The following is a 23,844-nucleotide window of genomic DNA, read 5'->3' on the forward strand; positions in this document are numbered from 1 at the left end:
ATTCATATTGCAGGGTGGCATAGGAATATTCTGTTGCCAGATGACGCAGTGTGATGGCAAGCTTCATACCGGGTTCCAGAGTCTTTCTGTAGTTGGTGTCTTGTTTTTTTATGAAGGGGGTGATCATGATGCGTTCAAGAAGTTCGTCAAACATGGGTGGGGTCATTCTCAAGAAGTTGTATAAGGACTCTTGATCATCAAGACGGAGATCCTCCATCAGCTGGCCGATGTGACGTTAAACTTTAACTCACTCACTCCATCAGCTGATGATAATGTCCCACAACTATTCTAATCTCAGGTTTCAGCCACTTCCTCACCCAACAGCTTCTTACCTGTCTCCTTCTTTCTTCCTCTACCATCTCATTGTACTCTTCCTCTGCTTCCAGCATTAATTGGATAAAACCAACATTCAACATGTTAATGTTTGCAAAGTTATCCATGGTTCTGGGCACAAATCTTGAAAATCTTCACGTAAGGAAACGATGTGCACTGCCCGAAATCTTAAGGCCATCTGATGGACCTGAAACCCTAGCCGAATTTATATCCTAGCTTGTCCTATCGTACTTCAGACGGGGTGGTTGTAGTAAGAACTGCGTGAGAACTACATAAACGTACCCAAAACTAGGAGAACTTAATGATAACCTACTGAGAACTTTTAGAACCATGTCGAAACGTGTTGACAAATTGCATCAGAACTCTATATTTGGTTTGAAAAGTATTTGCACGGAATAAGGATTGACTAAAAACGTAATGCGGTCAAATTGGGTCCGTCACCGAACGGGATGAACGAACAACAAACGGACCCGGTCGGTGTCCACACGTACTGGAATTTAAGACCGACTGCACCACGTCGTAACACGTACCTAATGGGTTCGAAGTATGGCAATTCCGTTCGTAATACGTCCTTCTCGTTTTAAGTACGAAGTCAATCCGACTAATTGCAGAACGGGATAAAATTTTGAGCAGACTTATAGTTCTACAGCACCCTCCCCGTCCGAACCCGTCCATGAAGTTCGTAAAAAGACTGTCAATAGTTGCTACTACGTCCACTACGTTCATACACAGTTGGAGCCCGTTCGACAGCATTTCACGAACGTATTGAGAACTAGTTTGGAGTGATGGGGGTATAAGCCATCGTTAAATGCTAAGTTCGTGTGTTGATCCTTAATCCAGATTATATGTGTTCATAGTGCAATAAATGTCCCCATTGAAAAGTGCTTAAGAGTGTTACATGTAATGAGACTGACTGTGTGATTCGCTGTGCAGAGTTGGGCACGCCAGAAACCTAGGACTGTGGGTTCGAATCCCGGTTCGCCCCGATTATGTTTCTAGGTTTGTCAGCACCATACCCGTGCTCGTGGGTTTCACCGAAGTGGTTAACCTCTGAGACCTGCATCACTTCGGGCTTTCCTCCATCATTAAACTGACACGCCGTGATATAACTGGAATACCGTTAAAAGCGGCGTTAAACCAAACTCACTCACTCAAAAAAAGGGATACACCAAATGTTTGATGATGGCTAAAAGTGAAACAAACGTGAAATGGTTAATATTCATTGGTTATATATTTGATACGGGTATCTCAGTTGTGTTTTGGATCTTAAGTTAACACTGTTTTCAGTCCAATACTTTGAGATAATCTTTGCCAAATCCTATATTAAGAGCACAATTGTGCACGGCCGTTCATTATTAATTTGGAAAGATCTGAAATCTTTTGTTGATTCATTGCAAAAACTTTCAAAGATATATTTACCTTCAACGACAGCTAACTATGGTAATTTGAACACGTTGACATTTTGCGTATTGTGTCTATGTTTATAAATTTGATATAGGAAGTAACATAGAATCATTTTGATATGAGATCGTGCTTAATCTGTAGAATGCTAGACGTGTAGTTAGTGTACGTTTCAATTTAGAAGAACGTATTTGGATGGGATTTTTTCCAGTGGAGTGGGTGTCATATATCAGAATAAAAGGTCGTATTGTAGACAAATGCAGAGAAATCAGAACCGGAATACCTTTCTTGGACCTTTCTGAAGATTAAACTTCTCACGAAAAGAAGGAAACTCAAGACCAAATAACAATTTATGCAAAAATAGGCAATACAACAGAACCATACACATAAGACCCGTGAATATCCGGGGTAGAATAGGTCTTCAGCAACCCATTTTTGCTATAAAAGGGGACTTAGCTTGTTGTAAGAGGCGACCAACGGGATCGGGTGGTCAGGCTCGCTGACTTGGTTGATGCACGTCATCGTATCCCAATTGCGTGGATCGATGCTCATGATGTCAACCACTGGATTGTCTGGTCCAGACTCGATTATGTACAGACGGCCGTAATGTAGCTGTAATATTGCTAAGTGCGGCGTCAAAGAGCAAACAAACAAACATATCAGTCATTGCCATGGCTACAAATCCATGAGTGTGGCTTTGAACTCTTCAGCATACACCTTATTGTCCTGATCTGGCTGCGCCAGAATACCTTCTGTTCCCAAAAAATAACGAAAACGCTAACCAGAACCCATTTCGACTCGTAGGATGACGTCACAGCTGCTGTGGATAACATTTGGACAGCCAAGAGAAGGACCTCTTCGAAATCGGGATAAAATCCCTCCAACATCGTTGGCAAAAGTATATACATCAATACTGAAGAGTCGTAAGAGGCTTGTCGTAAAAGGCGACTAACGGGATCGGGTGGTCAGGCTCGCTAAGCTGGTTGATGCAATCATCGATTCCAATTGCGTGGATCGATGCTCATGATATCAATCACTGGATTGTCTGGTCCAGACTCGATTATTTACAGACCGCTGTCATATAGCTGGAATATTGCTTAGTGCGGCGTAAAACAACAAACCAAACCAAACCATACATATAAATATTGGAAAGAGTTAAATATGATTCACGTGTACAGTTGTCCAGACATCTAATCTTTCCTCAGATGTCAGTTAGCACCATAGGTATTGATTCTGTCGGAAGAACATAACATATACCTTAAACATATTAGGTTTTTAGTTATTATTTGTATAACTTCTTTCAGTGGCATTTAGAAGTTGGAGTGATGAAGTAAGACGAGTTCTATGGATGAACAACTTCTTTATTACAATTAGAGCGACGTTTCGGTGTAGATCCTAAAACCTTTATCAAGCAATAGATGTAGATCCTAACACCTTTATCAAGCAATAGATGCAATAGATGCTCATCTATTGCTTGATAAAGGTGTTAGGATCTACACCGAAACGTCGCTCTAATTGTAATAAAGAAGTTGTTCATCCATAGAACTCGTCTTACTTCATTATTTGTATACATTACTTAACCTTGGTAAATTTCATTCTCAGCTCCGTTCAACGCCGCTTTTACCAATATTTTACGATTTTACCTACGAATAGGTACTTGTCTTGTCTCTCCAATATCACAGGAACCAACCGCTCCATAGCGTGGCAAGACGTGTGATACGAGTACGTCAATATCTTGCTTACGATTGAGACTTGCGTTTCAACATGATGTACTTTGAAATACGTCAATGGAATGACACCACGTTTGAATCACCATATGACGCAGCTCGCCTTCTCACGGTGTCTGTTGTTCGTCGCACTGTCATCCCATCCTTTTCATGGTTTCATTTGCAAAAGGAGTCAACGGTTCAAAAAAAGTCTAACTACTAGTATCCAGACACGATTATTTACAGCTTTCAGTCAAATAGCCGAAAAAACAGTTCGTTTTTGTTTTGGTCACATCTGCATCTTTATACGTAGATCTACATATGAAACAGGCGGTTTAACTGTTAACTTTTGTTACTAGCGCATGTGGTTAATTTAAGTCCTTGGAAGGGAATTATTGAACGATATCATATTATCTGTATACATGAAGCTTAAGTTACACTTCTTCAATTACTTCCCTTTTCGTAAATAGTTTGCGTAAAGAAAAGGATCTGCAAGAAGGGGTGCACATTGGGTTGCCTATTTCTTGCTAAAATGTCCTCCCCCAAATTTCACGTGGGTAAATCAGTGAAGGAAATTGGCAATTATACTGTTATTAAACGACATCAGATCATCGCTATACCTGAAGCTTAAAGATTCTTAAAAAGGTTACTACACGTGCTTGATATTCGCAATTAATGGATACTCTGGTATATATGCTATACACTCCAGATTTGAAACAGTAACACTTCATTATACAGCGTGAATTAGCAATCTAGAACGGACGTCCCATTAAAGCATTTGTGAACCTACAGGGGTAAGGGACCTAATGGTGCAAGGATAGAATCGTGATATGACATCATAAAGACGTTTGACGTCAACTTCATGTATCTCTGTAATAAATATGAATTGTATTTTTGTGTTTCGAAAACGCTGTAATGATTGATTATTAAAAGGTTTTATATGTGTTCAGGCACCTAGGCCCGTTTACACCATAATAAAGGTGTGCTAAGCACCTAGATGGTTCATAGAGTAGTGAAATTGCCACACGCTTTAATATAATAAGAATGACATTCTGAACGTCATGGCGAACGATATTTCCAGAACATAAAAGTCCAGCCAATGAGTTGGTTGGTTGGTTGGTTTGTTGTTTAACGCCGCACTAAGCAATATTACAGCTATATGACGGCGGTCTGTAAATAATCGAGGCTGGACCAGACAATCCAGTCATTGATTTCATGAGCATCGATCCACGCAATTGGGATCGATGACATGCATCAACCAAGTCAGCGAGCCTGACCACCCGATCCCGTTAGTCGCCTTTTACGACAAGTATAATCGCCTTTTAGGGCAAGCATGGGTTGCTGAAGATCTATTCTACCCCGGAATCTTCACGGGTCCCAGCCAATGAGAGGTCATTATTGAGAACTGTGAGAGAATCCACCAATGCTTTAAACTGATTGACATATTTGTGGCAATGAAGTAAATAATGAGCCACATTGTCAAGCTGATTACACACTGTACAGAAATGGCTTTATTAATAACATTGAGTGTAGCATTGAGACAAGACCACAATGGCCAAGGCGAAGTCCGGATAATTGAACCTCCTCTCTCCGATTGTTTCGAGACAATTGGAATGTGTTTAAACAAGGCTCGATGCCATAGATATGATGTCCTTTTAAGGACGATGTCCATCTCTGTTGTCATTTAGTTTTAACATGGATCTTACCGATTGTACCTGACTCTGCAGGGGGAGGTAATATTGTATCATCGTGTTCTGACTCATCAAAGTCTAGTGCAGCTTTAGCCAATTTATCAGCCTTCTCATTACCAAGTAGTCCAACATGAGAGGTATCCATGAGAAGTCAACATCTAAATAATTAATAAAGGTCGAGAATAATGTTAATTAAACCCTGTCTCGCTGGGGAAAAACTTCCTCGTAATGCTTGTAAAGCACTGACAGTCACAAAAAATGACTGCAGACTAAAAAAATAAATCCAACGCAACGCTTCAATGATAATTGCTCCAAGTTCAGCAGAACATACTGACATTAATCAGACAATCTTATAGAAATTCTAGTTTTTCATTAACAATGAAGACACCAGCACCAACACGACCGGAAACTGTACACTACGATCCATCAGAGTAGATTTGCACGGCATTTATCCACTGTAAACTACGGATATGATCTTCAGCTATGGCTTTAACACGAGGTGCTGGCTCAGTTTTACTTCCTTGTGCCAGACCTTGTACATCTCGATTATAAGGAAGAGTCAAATTGTGACTTTTCACCAATATGGTTCCTTATCTCATGGCTGGCCAGGGGGCACGGGTGGCCCAGTCGTCTAAGGCGCCGCGATTCGCTGTGCAAGGTTGCGTCCCTTGGGCACGCCAGAAATCTATGATTGTGGGTTCGAATCCCGGTTCGCCCCGATTATGGTTCAAGGTTTATCAGCACCATACCCGTGCTCGTGGGTTTCACCGAAGTGGTAGACGTCTGAGACCTGCATTACTTCGGGCTTTCCTCCCACATTAAGCTGACACGCCGTGGTATAATTGGAATACTGTTAAAAGCGGCGTTAAACCCAACCCATTCACTCCCTCACTCATGGTTGGTCACATTTGTCGATAACGTAAGATCGTGATCGTGTGACGTCATACCGGACGCATCAAAACACACAAATTAGCAACTGTGCCGTGCCGAATCGCTTACGCAAATCTGCTTTTATACTGACTAATAATTCAATCCACTAGGTCAAAAAAGGATTTGGATGATCTACCAGAGACAGAAAGTGACACAGAAGTAAGACCTTTTCAATTTGAACCAACATCTGGCAGCAAGAACGACAGGAATACTGACGACGATTCCAACAGTTCACAAGAAAACAGTGACTTTTTTTTAAGTAACGTCTATGCGGGATAGTGAATGCTCAAATCGCACGTTACAAATAAATGATTTTAAGATCATAATATTAAAGACCTTTCACCTTCATCGTCATGTTATAACATTTCTTATGACGATATGTGCCCAAGAGAAGGAATGTGGGGATAAACTGTTGTATGAAATACCACTATGTCAGTTAATGCACGCACACGAGCACAGTACCCGAAATACGTCAGTGTAACATATCAATGTTGCCAGAGTAGAAGCAATGTTACAGTCCATTGAAGTTCAGTTTATTACATTTTATATTTCCATGTACGTCTAAAAGATTTGTAAGCTGTTGTGCTACTTATTGTGGAATATACATTTACAAGTTATACAGGGATACATAAAAGATGAATTAATTATGAACTTTTAGTGTGAATGTCAAAAATGTGTCATAAATAAGAAATATGTGAAATAAAATAAAATTATGCTGTTAGTTTTATGTAACTGTACCATGAAGAACTTTGATAGGTTTGCATAGTATAAGCTATATCAGAATTTTGTTGAATATGTTTTACTGTATGTTCAGGTCAACCCGAACTGAGTCCAAATGTTGCCGCTTTGTTATCCTGTAGCGAGAGAGGAAGTGAAAGAAGGGGCTGAATCTTTGGGTTATGTGACTCAACATGAAGGATTTTCAGTCAATTTCATCAACATTACAGGTCCAACAATTGGCACTGAGATTTGTCAGCTTTGCAACCCCAGCAGACGATAACGAACCAGTTCATAAGTATGTTCCTTCTGAACTGAAAATAACTATAACCAGAGTAAATATAGCTGCACAGATTAAAATTGACATATCCCTATCATTGTGATGCATCAAATATTCTCCTGAGATGTCAGAGAGTGAAAATAAATATTTTTCATTGCCTTATAGTAATATATAACAACAATAAAGTGTGATCAGTTCCAAAGCAAGACCTGCAATCAAACTAAGGATATCAACATGTACCATCTTTCAACGTCTTTTAGCATGACACGGCCGGGGACGGAGCTCCCGACCTTATTATAAATATACAACTTAATATTGGCAATCAAACTCACATATATACACTTCACTCACTTCTACCTTCTCAGGCGGATCCAGTGGGTCCTGACACCCTTTAAGAAAATCAAATGTAGTATGGTGTAAACAATGCTGGATCTGCCCTTGTGTGTATTCTAACCGCCGTCGCTTCTGACACGCCCCCTCTCGGTGAAGCTGGAACTGTTCGTGACGGTGATCCTGCTCGTGCCGTCGATAGCCAGGGGAATGTCCGGTGCAGCATTCTTAGAAAAAGCTTTAGCTTTCGTGTAGCCATACTGGTCTCCTCCCATTAGTAAGACAACCCAGTTGTGAGACACCTTAAAACAACAAGGTCATACCTGGTTGCACATGTTAATCAGGTAATTAACCCCTATCGTGAAAATGGACTTGTCTTATTATAGACAAAAGAAATTACTCAAGATGTTTGATACCCTCTTTTACTTTATTTAATTCAACATTTTAATTCATCCATCCCTTAAAATCCATTAAAATCCAGTTAAAATTAATATCACAGTTCACATTACAGTTCACATCGAGGTTGTCATACGATACAACCTTAATCCATCTTCAGAAGTTTGCCAAAAGCATCCAAGAACTGGAGTGGTGTCTTGACACCCTGGGATAGCTGATCCTTCAGCGGGGCGGTCGGGTAGCCTAGTGGTTGAAGCGTTCGCTCGTCACGCCGAAGACCCGGGTTCGATTCCCGACATGGGTACAATGTGTGAAGCCCATTTCTGGTGTCCCCCGCCGTGATATTGCTGGAATAATTGCTAAAAGCGGCGTAAAACCATATTCACTCACTCACTGATCCTTCAGTCTGGAAAGTCGATTGTCAATCTCCTTGTACACACGCTTTCTTGCTGGTGGAGCTGCACCTAGGTCTAACTGAAATAGCTTGGTCTTCTCAGATTTCTCAATCTTCTTGATGACCTCGATGAACCTGTAGAGATTAGGATGACGATGATTCAGTGATGCATTGAGGCGACTGTGGAAACCCTCCAGGTTGTTGTTGGTCCTTGGGCCGAATGTCTGGTGATGGTTCCACAGCGAAAGAGGGAATCTGGCTTCATAATCCACCCAGTTTGTGACTATGTAGTCGTTGAATTCTTCAGCATTGGGTACATCGGGAGACTGGTTCATGGAGTCAATCCATGCATCCTGAACCTGTTGCAGAGGCAGCAGAGGCAAGGCAGCAGATCGTCGGATCCACTGTTCCACAAGTGGGTTATCTCTGTATAAAACAGCAAGACCAAGCTCCTGTGTTTTCCGCCAAATCGCCTGGGTAAAGTGGAAGAAACACCCCTTGATGTCTGAACCTTGAAACTCTGTCCGAAAGGCTCTAATGGCAGCGACTTCAAAGTCCACCTGGAATGTCTCTGGGTTGAATGATTGGTTCATTAGTTGTTGGATGTGGACCTTCAACTGAGCAAAGAGGCGTTGGTAAGTTGTAGTCAGACGATCAGGCATCAATGCGTAGACTAGGGGATAGGTAATGCTTCCTTTCCGTGCATGCAGTATGTAAAGCTGATTCCAAAGATCTGGGCAGGCGGAGAAAGTGCCATCCATGTAGACAATGGAAGCTGACTGCCAATGCAGGTCTTAACGGTACATCGCCAATGAGTACCAGTTTGTCTTACTTTGTTCTTGTAGTGGAGATATCCCTGAAAGAGGACCTGGAGAGTACCTCTTTGACTGGTAATGAACTCAACCTGCTGCAAACCTGCCATGATTGTGCATGAAATGTTCACAGACTAGGGGGAATTTATATGTTAGGGGGAATTTATATGTGTAATAAGTAAGTTTTATCAAAACATGCATCTCAACTTTTTTAGTAAGCTCCTACTAGCTCCATACTAAGTTATTTTCTGAGAATATTCAAACAGAATTGCTGGCCTACTCTTATTAATTAATCCGCTAATCATGGGCTGTGACCATTGTTAAGTGGCTGTGTTAGCTAATTAATCCCACCTACTCCACTGTCTTACAATGGGTGTCTCACTAATGGGATGTCTCACTAATGGGATGTAACCGCCATACTGTGCCATGAACTCGGGATCCCTTTCATAATTATTCTTTGAAAATTATTATGAGCATAACATGCTGTATTTAGCTTATGTCTTTGAGTTTTACATCAGCACGTCGACAATACGTGCAATCCATGAAGGCCAGAAGTATTCGTAACACTTGAAGTGCATCCGAAAGCGAATTAATCAAACAATACGGCATATTGTCACTGAACTCCATTCAAATTATAGCGCTTTGCGTCACTTTCTCTTGTCGATAGTGTAAACACGAACAATCGACTGCCTGGTATGACGTCACAGCCACAGAAGGCCGACCGCTAAAAATAAAATTATGCATACGCGTGGGCGGGGCCAAATTGTTTTTGTTTGGGAGTATAGTTATAATTATTACGAATTTTTTTTAAAATTCGAGTATGCAGATTTGGTATAAATTGATATTTGAAAGGCGTTACGTAAGAAAAGTGCTCATTTCGTCGCCAAAGTCCTTTAATTTAAACATTTACATATGCTGGTGACAATAGACATTTGCATATAGACATGTAGGTGATAAAATTTACGAAGCATACCAAGTTTGAATTTTTGGATAAATGTATGTATATAACCTCTCTCTTAATTCACAGCACCAATGTCTGACTTGGGGCTCTTAGGGGCTCGCGAAGTTACCTTGCGAGTTGATGATGATGATGATGATAATGATGATGATGAAAAAAAGCTAGAAATACTTGTTGTCTCGACCTACGAATAAACTGGAAGAAGTCCGGTTTCAAATATTTGAAAATTAATATAATAAGTTACGAAATATAGGTTTCTAATCTTCCCTGTCGTGTTACGAATGCTACGAACCTCTGGAACTAGTTTGCAACAATGTTTCAACCAATTATTATTTTTATTTTGTTTCTTAGAGGTGATTTAAGACATTACTTACATGTTAGAATAAAATTGAAACTGCTCCAGTCTACCTACATACATGGTCATGTGTTTTGCTATATAGGGAATCGAATCAAGCTTGTAGGTCTTTGGTTGGTTGGTTGGTTTGTTGTTTTACGCCGCACTCAGCAATATTACAGCTATATGACGGCGGTCTGTAAATAATCGAGCCTGGGCCAGACAATCCAGTAATTGATATCATGAACATCAATCCACGCAATTGGGATCGATGACATGCATCAAACCAAGTCAGCGAGCCTGACCACCCGATCCCGTTAGTCGCCTTTTACGACAAGCATAGTCACCTTTTACGGCAAGCATGGGTTGCTGAAGACCTATTCTACCCCGGAATCTTCACGGGTGAAGGTCTTCGGAGTGACCAGGAAAGGTCTTACCCACGAGGCTGCCACTCCTCCCTACATTGGGTAGAACGAACTCAGACTGTTACAAGAACTCACTTGGTTTTATCATTATCAAGCGATTCTTTCCCAAATGTTTGTTTGTTGTTTAACGCAATGTATTTAGGATATATCACGGTGGTATGTTAATAATCTAATTTGGATCAGACAATTCAGTGATAGACGTCATAAACATCAATCCATGCCATCGGGATACGTTGCCACGCAATCAACCTAGTCACCGTGCTTGACCACCCGATCCTTTTGGATGCCTCTTATGGGCCTGCCATCCTAGCTGATTTGGGTCGTCGGAGCTATACCGGAGCCCAAATTTGGTACTAGTGCGGCAGCGCAACGGTATCACATCGCTAAGAACCGTGGTACATCGTCAGGACATCGTCAGAACATTGGCGAAACATTTAACAACGGCAGGCGACAGTAGAAAATTATGAACATGCTAAAACATTTCCGCTGTTTGGTATAAAAACATACCAAAGACACAGCTAAATGTGTTCAAACATACTGTATAATTCCGCACGTCCCGATGTGCTTTGAGTTGCATCTGAAATATATATAATATAGGGGGAAAATGTGTGAACCATTGCGCAACGAGTTGACAATTGTTTTAGGTATGCCCGTTTGCGCTAAGACGGAACCCGGTCGCAAAAATGGCCACGAGAGGGGCACGAGTCGCTATTCGGCTTGTCCCGGAATAACACGAGTTGGTCACGTATGGACTAAAACGGCAGTACAACGGCAGTACAACGGCAGTACTGCGGTATGACTTCGTTAATGTCGGTAGAGCATCGGTAGCGCTCCGTAATGGATGGGCGGCTCTCCGGCGGCCTCAGTGTGTACCGTACTGGTACAGATGTGATACTGTAGAACTACCGAATACTAACAAAGTAGTACCGATGCGCCTCCGATAGTATTGGTAGTGCATCGGCAGCACAACGGTATCACTCCGCTATAGCTCCGGTCAACGGTGGTACATCGGTATAACATCGGCGGCGCATCGGTAACACTAAGACGACAGAAAAGTGGTATTCGGTAGCACATCGGCTCTTACATCGGTAGGACAACGGAAGAACAGTATCACAACGGGAACGCCTGTACTACATTGCTGTGGTCAATTTTGATTTTTCAAGTGCTATCTCGCCGAGCTCCGCCGATGTTCTCGCCATTGTTATTTTTTTGTTCCGGTTTCGTCGCGGCGAGGTACATCGGTAGTGTGTGACAGGCCCTTTACGAGAAGCACAGGTTTCGGGGAACCAATGTTCTTGCCCGGAATCCATACGGGTACAGTTACGAGTGCCTCAGAAACTATTATCCATCGGTATAGAATTATTTGTTTGTTTGTTGTTTAACGCCGCACTCAGCAATATTCCAGCTATATGACGGCGGTCTGTAAATAATCGAGTCTGGACCAGACAATCCAGTGACTGATATCATGAACATCGATCCACGCTATTGACATATTCTTACTCGGAACCCCAAAGGGGTATCAGTACAAGACCAAAACTACAATAAAGGAATCACAATGTCAAAAAGAATATTTTCTTTTACATATTTTCCTTGCAGAAAATCTGCATAATTTTCAATATTTTACATTTATGTCAGCTAAGCAACAAAATATACAATGATATCATATGTCCTACTGATATAGTAATATTTCTAGTTCACATATCAATCTCTGCGCTGTTGTCCTATGGACTCATCCCGTAAGCGTATCCGGACGACGTCATCAGGTCACTGCAGGGCATTGTATTTAACACACACAGCCAGTGACTTACATTCTGTCCCTACATGACGTATATGCTTATTTCCTCGGACTTAAATTCCCATACAAACACAATATATCCGTGCTCTTTTTAATAACTGAGTCAAAGTATCAAATCAACAATGTATCTAAAATAAGAAACCTGATTTCTAATGTGTGCCCCTTCACATACAAGCAATATCGAATGAACATTTCAGCACCGACAGTTTGTTTCCAAACATTGCCAAGTCACTGTCCACTCAAATCGATCCTTTCACCTCGCGAGTGCTATTAAGACGCAGAGGGCCATTCGCTTAGATCCTGAAATACATGTTTGGTCTGACGCGGGTTGATCATGACGTCACTTGTTTTGGTGGAGAATTCTAGTCATGTCCCACGCATAAGGTCTAAATTTAGCCCTGAATGCGGGTTACCCTAGGATACTCACGTTACTCCACGCTGGCATAAACAGGATGCTCACGAGACACATCTGCGTGGGATACTCCTATTCACGGAAGGTAAATTACGAGTCCGACTACTACACAGTACTCTATTAAAGTGTTTGTTTTGGTAGTAGGGATTTGACTCATGACATACAATAGACGTATTAAGTGGCCCTTTAAAGTACTTATATAACTAATTACATGTGGCTCTCTAGCCATAACACCACTGTGAGAGCTGATCTGTCGTAAATATGCTTAATTAGGAATTTGGAATCAGTCGAAGGGATGTTGCAATTGGTTTTCGAATAACAAATTTAGTTAAGATTAAGACAGTGTTGTTTGTTGGCCCTTGTTTGTTAACGAAGGCTATTCATAGTCTAGGTATGAATTAGATCACGAAAAGCTGATGTCTAATCATTTCAACGATTATACGCCAGGGTCAGGGTGGTCTAATGGTCTCTACGATGCCAACATTTAAAGACTTAAACATAAATTTTAAGAATCAAATGTAAATATCGAAGCTGGTCTAACTTGAGTTTAGTACACAAGATCCGTGAAGATCCGGGGTAGAATAGGTCTTCATCCACCAATGCTTGCTGTAACAGGCGACCTATCGAATCAGGCTCGCTGACTTGGTTGATGCATGTCATCGTATCCCAATTGTTTGGATCGATGCTCACTGGATTGTCTGGTCCAGACTCGATTATTTACAGACCGCCGTCATGTAGCTGTAATATTGCTGAGTGAGGCGTAAAACAACAAACAAACAAACCTCTCACAAGGTTACTATGAGATGGCAAGATGTCTTCAATACGATAGACAACGGTGGTAGGAGGTTTGTAGAGTCTTCTGCATGAACACCTCGCTTTCGCGACTCGGGTGTCCTTGGACATGTATACAAGTCGGACCAACTCGAGCACTTTTACTCCCGCTCACAAACGGATTATCTTTCAGACAAAAATGAGTAAATACGTCAGTGTTAATTCCACATATTAACACTGGCAGAGGACCTCGTTGGTATACTATGTTTCTAGCGCAGACTGTTCGGGTTTGAATCCCGCTCAGGTGATATTGTTACAGCACAGTAAACTATTTATGTTAGTATACATTAATACCAAGTATCTCATAGGAAACCTGGATAGGTAAACTATTCAATGTTTGTGTTTACTCTATTACTGCGCGGATTAAATTAATATATTTTTCGGTTTCATTTGAGTTACGTCAACAAGTCCGTTATTGTGCTGAGGATACCATATTTTACATACACCTGTGCAGAGATGAAATGAAAACGTTCTGTCAAATTCCATTAATTACACTGAAGTATTATGTTCATGCATCAATGGGTCAATTTACAATGTGTGTTAAAGATTGTTGGTGTTCAAGAAACTCTGCAATGCACACAGTTGAAACACAAACGAACCGAAGCTCATGTGATTCCGTGAATCATGTCGTATTATATTACTGCATACAGTGAGTGAGTGAGTGAGTTGAGTTTAAAGCCACATCCAGCAGTATTTAAGTTTTACGAAGGAGGAAAAACCAGGTCTCGGCTAATTACAACTTTGGTGAAGCCAACCAGTTCGGTCGTGGTGCTGACAAACCTAGAAGGATAATCAAAACGAACTGGGATTCGAACCCACCAGCACAGGTTATGTGCTCAAACCAATCACAAGGCCAACCTGGGACTCGAACCAACGATCATTTGAACCCGACACGCCTAAGGGATGCAAGTCCTCACTGTGAATTGCAGTACCTTTGACTTGTGTCAGAACCACATGTGCCCACACCATATACATAAAAACATGTTTGTTTGCTTGTTTGTTGTTTAACGCCACACTCAGCAACATTCCAGCTATACCACGGCGGTCTGTAAATAATCGGACCAGACAATCCAGTGATTGACATCGCGAGCATCTATCTACGCAATTGGGATACGATGACACGCATCTACCGAGTCAGCGAGCCTGACCACTCGATCCCGTTAGTCGCCTCTCACGACAAGAATGGGTTGTTCACGACCCATTCTCTACCCGGTTCTTCACGGATTCCAACCAAATAGACAAAAAGACACTTAGGAACACAATCCCAAATAGATCTTGATTCAGTATTCGTTGAATATGGATAACAATCTTTCATATAATTCGTGAAGTCATATGTCGATGGCTCCTTGTTGAGAACACGTTTCTAACATCACGTAAATCTATAATCTGGTATCTGCGACTTGCCTCGATTACATCAATAGACAAAAGTGCATGATATGCCGGTGGTTCCTAATGAAAAATCAAAGACAACCGGTGAAAAGGAAATGGCTTAAAAGCTTGAAGTCTCTCTATTTGACAACGGTTATCGATTAAGTAAGATTGTTGACACTTCGATATATCTCTGGATAGCCTCTTCATCCACCCACTCAATACAAGCTAATTAACAGGTAACTCCTACAGTACATCATGGAGCTGTATGTACCTGGTGGCACGGACCAACGACAGACTGATGAAAATGGATGTCTGTATTCAAATTCTGCCTAAATGTATCCGTTTCGCCCAGACTTAGGAAACGGTGTCTTTTCTCAATAGATTCGATCGAGCGTAAAAGGCAAAATAGTGATCACATGAATTATAATGAATGGATCGTTATGTTTATTAAATAACTCAGAAATTATGAAGACGATAACATTTACCCAATGGGAGTTGCTGGTAAGAATGCGTCCCGAGCAAGTTCTGTTGGTCGTGAGAGACAACCAATCGAGTCGTGTGGTCAGGCTCGTGGCGTGTTATCGTGCCCGATGGCGTGTTCACAACATCAAGGACCCGTCTGACTTTTCCAAATTCGATTATCACATGGACTATTGCAGTGCAGCGTTAAACAACAAACAAATGATACAAAAAAAACCATAACATTTTGGAATGACATAACCAGGTTTTCATAAGGTGAAGCCTTGATTGAAAAGTCGTGAGCAAATTGTGTCTTTCTGTGTGAAGATCCGGGGTAGAATAGGTCTCCAGCAACCCATGCCTGCCATTGAAGGCGACTATGGTTGTCGTAAGAGGCGCCTAACGGGATCGGGTGGTCAGGCTCGCCGACTTGGTGGACGTATGTCATCGTTTCCAATTGTGTGGATCGATGCTCATGATATTAATCACTGGATTGTCTGGTCCAGACATGATTATTTAAAGACCGCCGTCATACAGCTGGAATATTGCTGAGTGCGGCGTTAAACAACAAATAAACAAACCAACTTTCTGTGAAAAAATGTCCCAAAGTACGCAAACAACCCGTGTGGATTCCGGGTTAGAATAGGTCTTCAGCAACTCATGCTTGCCGTAAAAGGCGACCATGCTTGTCGTAAAAGGCGACTAACGGAATCGGGTGGTCAGGCTCGGTGACTTGGTTGAAGCATGTCATCGATCCCAATTGCGTGGATCGATGCTCATGATATTAATCACTGGATTGTCTGGTCCAGACACGATTATTAACAGACCGCCGTCATACAGCTTGAATATTGCTGAGTGCGGCGTTATATATCAAACAACAAACAACCAAGTACCTAAGCTCTTGAGATATGCAGCTGGAGCTGATGGTACATGTATGTTGTTCGATGTGAAGAGGAAATTCATGATTGGAAAATCGAAATATCCGTCTTGTCGTACAGTTTGATCAGAGGATGCCACCACTTTGAAATTATATGCACAAAGCATATAGGACACTATGAATCAATGAGGATTGGCTGGATGAGGTGAAGAACCCTTGACTTTGTTGACTTATAAGTTAAAATATGTATCTGAAACTGGGGTGGAACTTCATGAAACGTGGACTTTATTTTATTTAAACTAAAAGAACTTTATGGAAACATGACCTTTTTTTATTACACTAAAAATGTAATGCAACGAGAAACAGGTCATCGAGAAGAGGGGCACAATTAGTACCCAGGAGGTTGGTTGGTTGGTTTGATGTTTAACGCCGCACTCAGCAATATTACGGCTATATGACGGCGGTCTGTAAATAATCGAATCTGGACCAGACACTCCAGTGATTGATATCATGAGCATCGATCCACGCAATTGGGATCGATGACATGTATAAACCAAGTCAGCGAACCTGACCACCCGATCCCGTAGGTCGCCTGTTACGACAAGCATGGGTTGCTGAAGACGTATTCTACCCCGGATCTTCACGGGTCTATTCTTACCCGGAATCCACACGGGGTGTGTGCGTACTTTGGGACATTTTTTTTCACATTTCACAGAAAGTTGGTTTGTTTATTTGTTGTTTAACGCCACATTCAGCAATATTCCAGCTATATGACGGCGGTCTGTAAATTATCGAGTCTGGACCAGACAATCCAGTGATTAATATCATGAGCATCGATCCACGCAATTGGGACCGATGACATGTATAAACCAAGTCAGCGAGCCTGACCACCCGATCCCGTCAGTCGCCTTTTACGGCAAGCATGGGTTGCTGAAGACCTATTCTACCACTCACTAATAGTTGTACACAGATCGCGAACGTCCCCACTACAGCTACATGTCGTAGCAATCCATCAATCTTATTATGTATCTGTAGCGACTTGTGGTTCAGTGAAATTGTTAATGGCGCTTAGACTGCAACCGGACTTCTTGGAATTGTTGCTCTGGTTACGAACTTAATCTCCAGGATCGTTGATGCATTTGTTTGCAGAATTAGTGCTGTAGCCGTGGTTGGGCCCGTTATTTGTGCTATTTTGAGGATTTACGATTGTCGTACTTCAAAAAGAGTTTGGTTCATTAAACTCACCCTGACAACTGCAAGCTGCTCTGTTTGTGTCTTTTCTGGACATTTGCAGTGATCAACAACTCGGAATTCCATTTGAAGTGTTGCAGTCAAGTTCCTTCTCATGGTCTGCCTTTCATTACCGACTGCCATAAGGGTGCCAAATATACTCTTAGACGTGTAACCATAAATGCGGGCTTCACACAAATCACAATTTTAGAAACTCGTATTAACTAGGGTTAGATGGTCAGTGAGTAGGGTTTTCCGCCACTTTTAGCAATTTTCCAGTAAGGGGCACCAGAAATGAGCTTCATTCATTATACCCATGGCTTTAAGCCGGACGAATGCTTTTACCATATGGTCGTACCAATCGCCCCTATTAAACACATGGCTGTTTATTGACCGTGTCCTTGAAGAGCATCCTGTACTTCCAGCAGAGCAGGATATACACATACAGTTTTGCAAACACCCAGTGTCATCAATGTAATTTTACAATGGCTCGGGAGTGTGTTTTTGGTGAATTTGTACTAATCTTTTTCGTGTTACAGAGATATCCATAAACCATGTAATTGTTTGATGAATTTAAAAATCTGAGCACCTTTGCCAGTCGCACACCCAACCATGACCGAATATTCAAGACTGGTCCCACATTTGCAGTTGTGTGTGCGTCGGTTGTATTGTGCTGCCACAGTTTAACATGAATACCCCACTCTGACACAGTATATTGACAAAGAGACGACCGGGCGCAAGGTAAAACAAGGGCCGTCTCCTACTGTAACGTCTTATGGTATGAGACTCGTAAAGATGCGAGGTAGAATAGGTCTTCAGCATCCCATGCTTGCCCTAAGATGCGACTATGCTTGTTGCTCATGTTATCAATTTGGGATTGTTTTCCTAAGTGTCTTTATAATGTCTATTTGGTTGGAACCCGTGAAGATACGGGTAGAGAATAGGTCGTCAACAACCCATGCTTGTCGTGAGAGGCGACTAACGGGATCGAGTGGTCAGGCTCGCTGACTCGGTAGATGCGTGTCATCGTATCCCATTTGCCTAGATAGATGCTCGCGATGTCAAACGCTGGATTGTCTGGTCAAGATTATTTACAGACCGCCGTGGTATAGGTGGAATGTTGATGAGTGTGGCGTTAAACAACAAACAAGCAAACAGACATGGTTTTTATGTTTGTGGTGCTTGCACATGTGGTTCTAACACAAGTCAAAGGTACTGCAATTCACTGTGCAGACTTGCATCCCTTAGGCGTGTCGCCGTGATATAGCTGGAATATTGCTGAGTGCGGCGTAAAACAACAAACCAACCAACTAATCTTATGGTATGATGCGGCAGGGGATGCACCCACGGTCCTTCCGCTCTCCCGGCGGACGGTCTATCCAGTAGTCCACGAAAGCGGTCTTGAAAATGTGAATCGAATCGTGCGTACGTTTAGAGAAGTTGCCGAAAAGGATCCAACGGTGTTGTGGTGTGAACCTTTCGAATGACTGATTCCGACTGTCACAACGACTTAGCAAATATCCCAACACAATGCCGTGATGCAGATGGCTGAGGGACCTACGTGCCATGTGTCATGCAACAACCATGAGAGGGCATCACTATTGTAGGCAAGGTGACATTGATAATTTCAAGGACTTATGCATCATAACGATTCATTTTTTTACATGTTTTTTGTTTGTTGTTTTACGCCGCACACAGCAATATTACAGCTATATGACGGGCGACTATTCTTGTCGTAAGAGGCGACTAACGCACTTCATCGTATCTCAAATGCAGACCGCCGTCATATAGTTTGTTTGCTTCTTGTTTAACGCCGCACTCAGCAATTCCATATAGATGGCGGCGGTCTGCACCGGACAATCCAGTGATTGACATCATGATCATCGATCCACGCAATTTGGATACGATGACATGCATCAACCAAGTCAGCGAACCTGACCACCCGATCCCGTTAGTCGCCACTCAGGACAAGCATAGTCGCCTTGTACGGCTTTCATGGGTTGGTTGCTGAAGTCCTATTCTAACCCAGATCTTCACGCGTCTTACATCTTGTATACATAAATGTCCGCACAATCACACGACTTAATATCTACCCACTAGTTCACTGGAGTTGTGAAACTGACTGAGACAGTCTTGCTTATTGATAACGCACGTCGTGGGTGAGGTCGTATTCTGGAGTGTTTTTATTTGTGGGATGTCAGAGTCGCGGAGTTTGTCTTAACTTCGCTTTAAACAGCAGTTCAGCTATAGCAGGCCGTGTCAGCTTCATGTAACGGGGTAGAATAGGTCTTCAGCAACACATGCTTGCCGTAAAAGGCGACTATGCTTGTCGTAAAAGGCGACTAACGGGATCGGGTGGTCAGGCTCGCTGACTTGGTTAATGCATGTCATCGATCCCAATTGCGTGGATCGATGCTCATGATACTAATCACTGAATTGTCTGGTCCAGACTCGATTATTTACAGACTGCCGTCATATAGTTAAAAAATTGCTGAGTGCGGCGTAAAACAACAAACCAACCAACCAATTGCGTGGATCGATGCACACGTTGTCAATCACTGGATTGTCTGGTCCAGACTCGATTATTTACAGACCGCCGTCATATAGCTGGAATATTGCTGAGTGCGGCGACAAACAAACAAACAAATATTTCGTCCACACACTTTGTGACGACCATGAGTGCTCGTTCACTATCTTCGCAGGCATTCACTCACTCACGCTCGCAGGCACGCAAGCACACAGACAGACACACTGAACGCATTTTAATATTTACGATTCATTCTTTATCGTTAAAAGAAGAACTACATTTGAGTGCGGCGTTAAACAACAACCAACCAACCATCATGTGAGAGGAAAGCAAGATGTTTGCCACTACCGTGTGTACTGTCCCTACAAACTCAGAGACAGTCATGGAATATGAATCCCCGGCCATTGGTTTACTGTACGCCGAATGGAAGCAACCGTGGACAGCGAATTGCAGCGTCTTTAACTGCTGAATAAGATGTGCCAACATTACATGGAGGCCTTAGACGACTGGACTGCCTGTGCACCCTGGGTTGTCAGAGGTGGACCGATGGATAGAGATGGACATGCATACTGAATATACAAATTTGCATTCAATATCCTATACCGCACAATATACACAAAAAAAAGAACATTTTAATATGTAGATGTCCTCAAAAAGAACTCGGCATTAAAAAAAAAAACATATATGAAAAAGTGTGCAGACCATCAATGATTTTTACCACTTTCGTTAGTGAGTGACTTTGGTTTAACGCCGCTTTGAACATTATTTCAGTTATATCACGGCGTGTCAACTTGATGTGGGAGGAAAGCCCGAAGTGATGCAGGTCTCAGGTGTTTACCACTTTGGTGAACCCACGAGTATGGCTAAGAGTGAGTGAGTGAGTTTGGTTTAACGCCGCTTTTAACAGTATTCTAGTTATACCGCGGCGTGTCAGCTTAATGTGGGAGGAAAGCCCGATGGGATGCAGGTTTCAGACGTTTACCACTTCGGTGAAACCCACGAGCACGAGTATGATGCTGACAAACCTGGAAACATCATCAGGGCGAACCAGGTATGGCTAAGATGCTGGAGACCAGCAATCGTAATCTCAGAGAATCCAAGATTCGAAACCGAGATCGACTGATTGTGGTAGGACTGGGTGAATTGAAACCAATGCAAACTTGATCTTGTACCAAGCCTGTTTTTGGTAGGGACAGATTCATGGGTTAGAAGGTTTTATAAAATGTATAAAATAATGATGCAGAACATTTTGGAACATTTTGGAACATTTTGGTATGATTTGTGGGCAGCATTGTCATATTGAATTATCATGGTCTGAAATGGTCAATCTTAGTTATTTTATATTAATTACAATGAAACAAGTTATCTGAATATACATTATTTTTGGCAAATGAATTCTAACCTCGGTCTTACTCTTTCTATCTTGTTGATTGGGAGTTAAACAAGTGTTTATTGGAAAGTAGTCGCCTTACCGGAACGGCATCATCGACGTAAATATATCTCATGGTGTATAATGGAAGCCTGAAACGATGACGATATCATCTCAAAAACACCTTTGTGATTCGACAGAGCATAAAGAAAGGAAATCGATCCGAATCATATGGGCCGCAGAGTGTTGCTGCCAAATGAACAGACAACAACAACATGGCTACGGAGATGATGATGATTTGACTGGTGTTGTCAATGTCTAAGAAGAACAATTAAAGTAAAATGTCAACTTTTATTGAGGTTTTGAGGTGATTACACATTGTATTTAAGTAACTTTAATCTGTGAATAATAAAGAAACACTTCCTTTATTGTATTTTGGCTCATGGTAAATCTTTGAGACAGGAACTTGGTGGTACACATGCATGACGCAGCAATATCTCTCTCTTTGTATGGACTTTTATGGAGCTTTTGAATCCAGTACAAAAAGAGGAATGGACATATCTTAATCTTGTGGAGTCAAGCCAAACGTTGATAGAACGAATACGTGATTGGGCAGATTTCTTCCTCGGTTAACATATTGGCCTTACATGGGACATTATGTAATATGTCGCTCATACCAAGTTTGATCAAATAATTAATGTAGTGATACTTACAAATAATGGCGGTGTAATGTGTGGCCTTGTCAGTGGGCACAACCACAAACGTTTCGTGCAGACCATGCTTTGGATGGGTTTATTCCAATTCTGATTCCTCTTTTTGAGCTTGTGCGTTCTACCAATGACATCATGGCGAACTGATTTCATTCAACAGTTTCAGTTTCTCCATTGGTTCTGGCATACGCTTCGTCAGCATCCATATTTATGCGTTGTTGAAGAGAAGAGTTCGTATGCAATTATGAATCTGTTGGTGGTTTCCCGAAATTTGAAATATTGTGGGGCATTAAGGGAAACTGATTTCTATCTGAAATGTGTATTCATTTTAAATAATTAATTCCCTTGCTTACAAATTTAAAATTCAGAAACATGCGGTCTTAGTGGAGTCTGTTTCTCGTTTGGCTAAATGTTTCAAAGCTTTAAGCAGAATTATATGCTTGAATCTAAACTTTATTAAAGGAGACCAATTGAAACAGGTTGCATCAGCTGTATTTGTGTATATGTCAATGGAAATACTAAAGTTAATATCAATCTTTTTCATCTCATTATTTATATACAATAGGATTCATTTTCAGACACTCTGCTATTCTCAGCAGCTAACGTGTATTGTATCAGTCAGTGTCATCATATCAATATATGGTGAAACAAAAAGTATTCTCAAATCAGTTGGACACATTTTATAAAACACGAGTAATAAATATACATGGTAAACGTTAAACCACATTTTACCCAATCTCGCCCACCTCAGGTCGGAATCGCACATTCTGATTAGTTTTTTATGAGAGCTGATTAATAGTGCTATATCCAGTGCTGTTCTATAACGCTAGGCGTTTTATATATACATTGTATATATAACGTTGACGGGCGTTGAGTTGCATTAAGTTGCTATGACGTATGTGCGCTTTTCTACTACGCCATGATGTACCAAATATACAACAGATATTCAACTTGTTACATTTCTTCTTATGAGTTACAAATATCTCCTATAAGTGTGATTTTTTTGGATGCAGTAACCTTTCAGATCACATTAATTTGATCGCTCTCCTAATATCATCACTCTTTTCTATTTCCATCGTCAATGGGGGATTAATGTCGCATCGTATGACTACAATTCACATGTAGACTTATTATCGTTAACAGAATAAAAATGTTAAATGTCAGTAAATTCACATTCATGTTAACAGATACGAAAACAGTGTTACAAAGAATTTGAGAACAATATAGCGTCAAAGTATCATACTAAATCTGACGATAATGTTTTCATGACTATGAGATCAAACAAAACAATGATATTCCTATCACGTATTTTTCATTCAAAGTCGGGGCGGTCGGGTAGCCTAGTGGTTAAAGCGTTCGCTCGTCACGCCGAGGACCCGGGTTCAATTCCCGACGTGAGTACAATGTGTGGAACCCATTTCTGTCCTCAGCCCTGATATTGCTAGAATATTGCTCAAAGCGGCGGAAAACCAAACTCACTCTCTCACTCTTTCAAAGTGGTGAAGATCTTACCATTTCGGGGTTCAACAGTTCACAGTGTACTTGGAATTAAGGCA

This window comes from Haliotis cracherodii, unplaced genomic scaffold, assembly GCF_022045235.1.
Source record: "Haliotis cracherodii isolate W230 unplaced genomic scaffold, xgHalCrac1.p SCAF_18, whole genome shotgun sequence".
NCBI lineage: Eukaryota > Metazoa > Mollusca > Gastropoda > Lepetellida > Haliotidae > Haliotis > Haliotis cracherodii.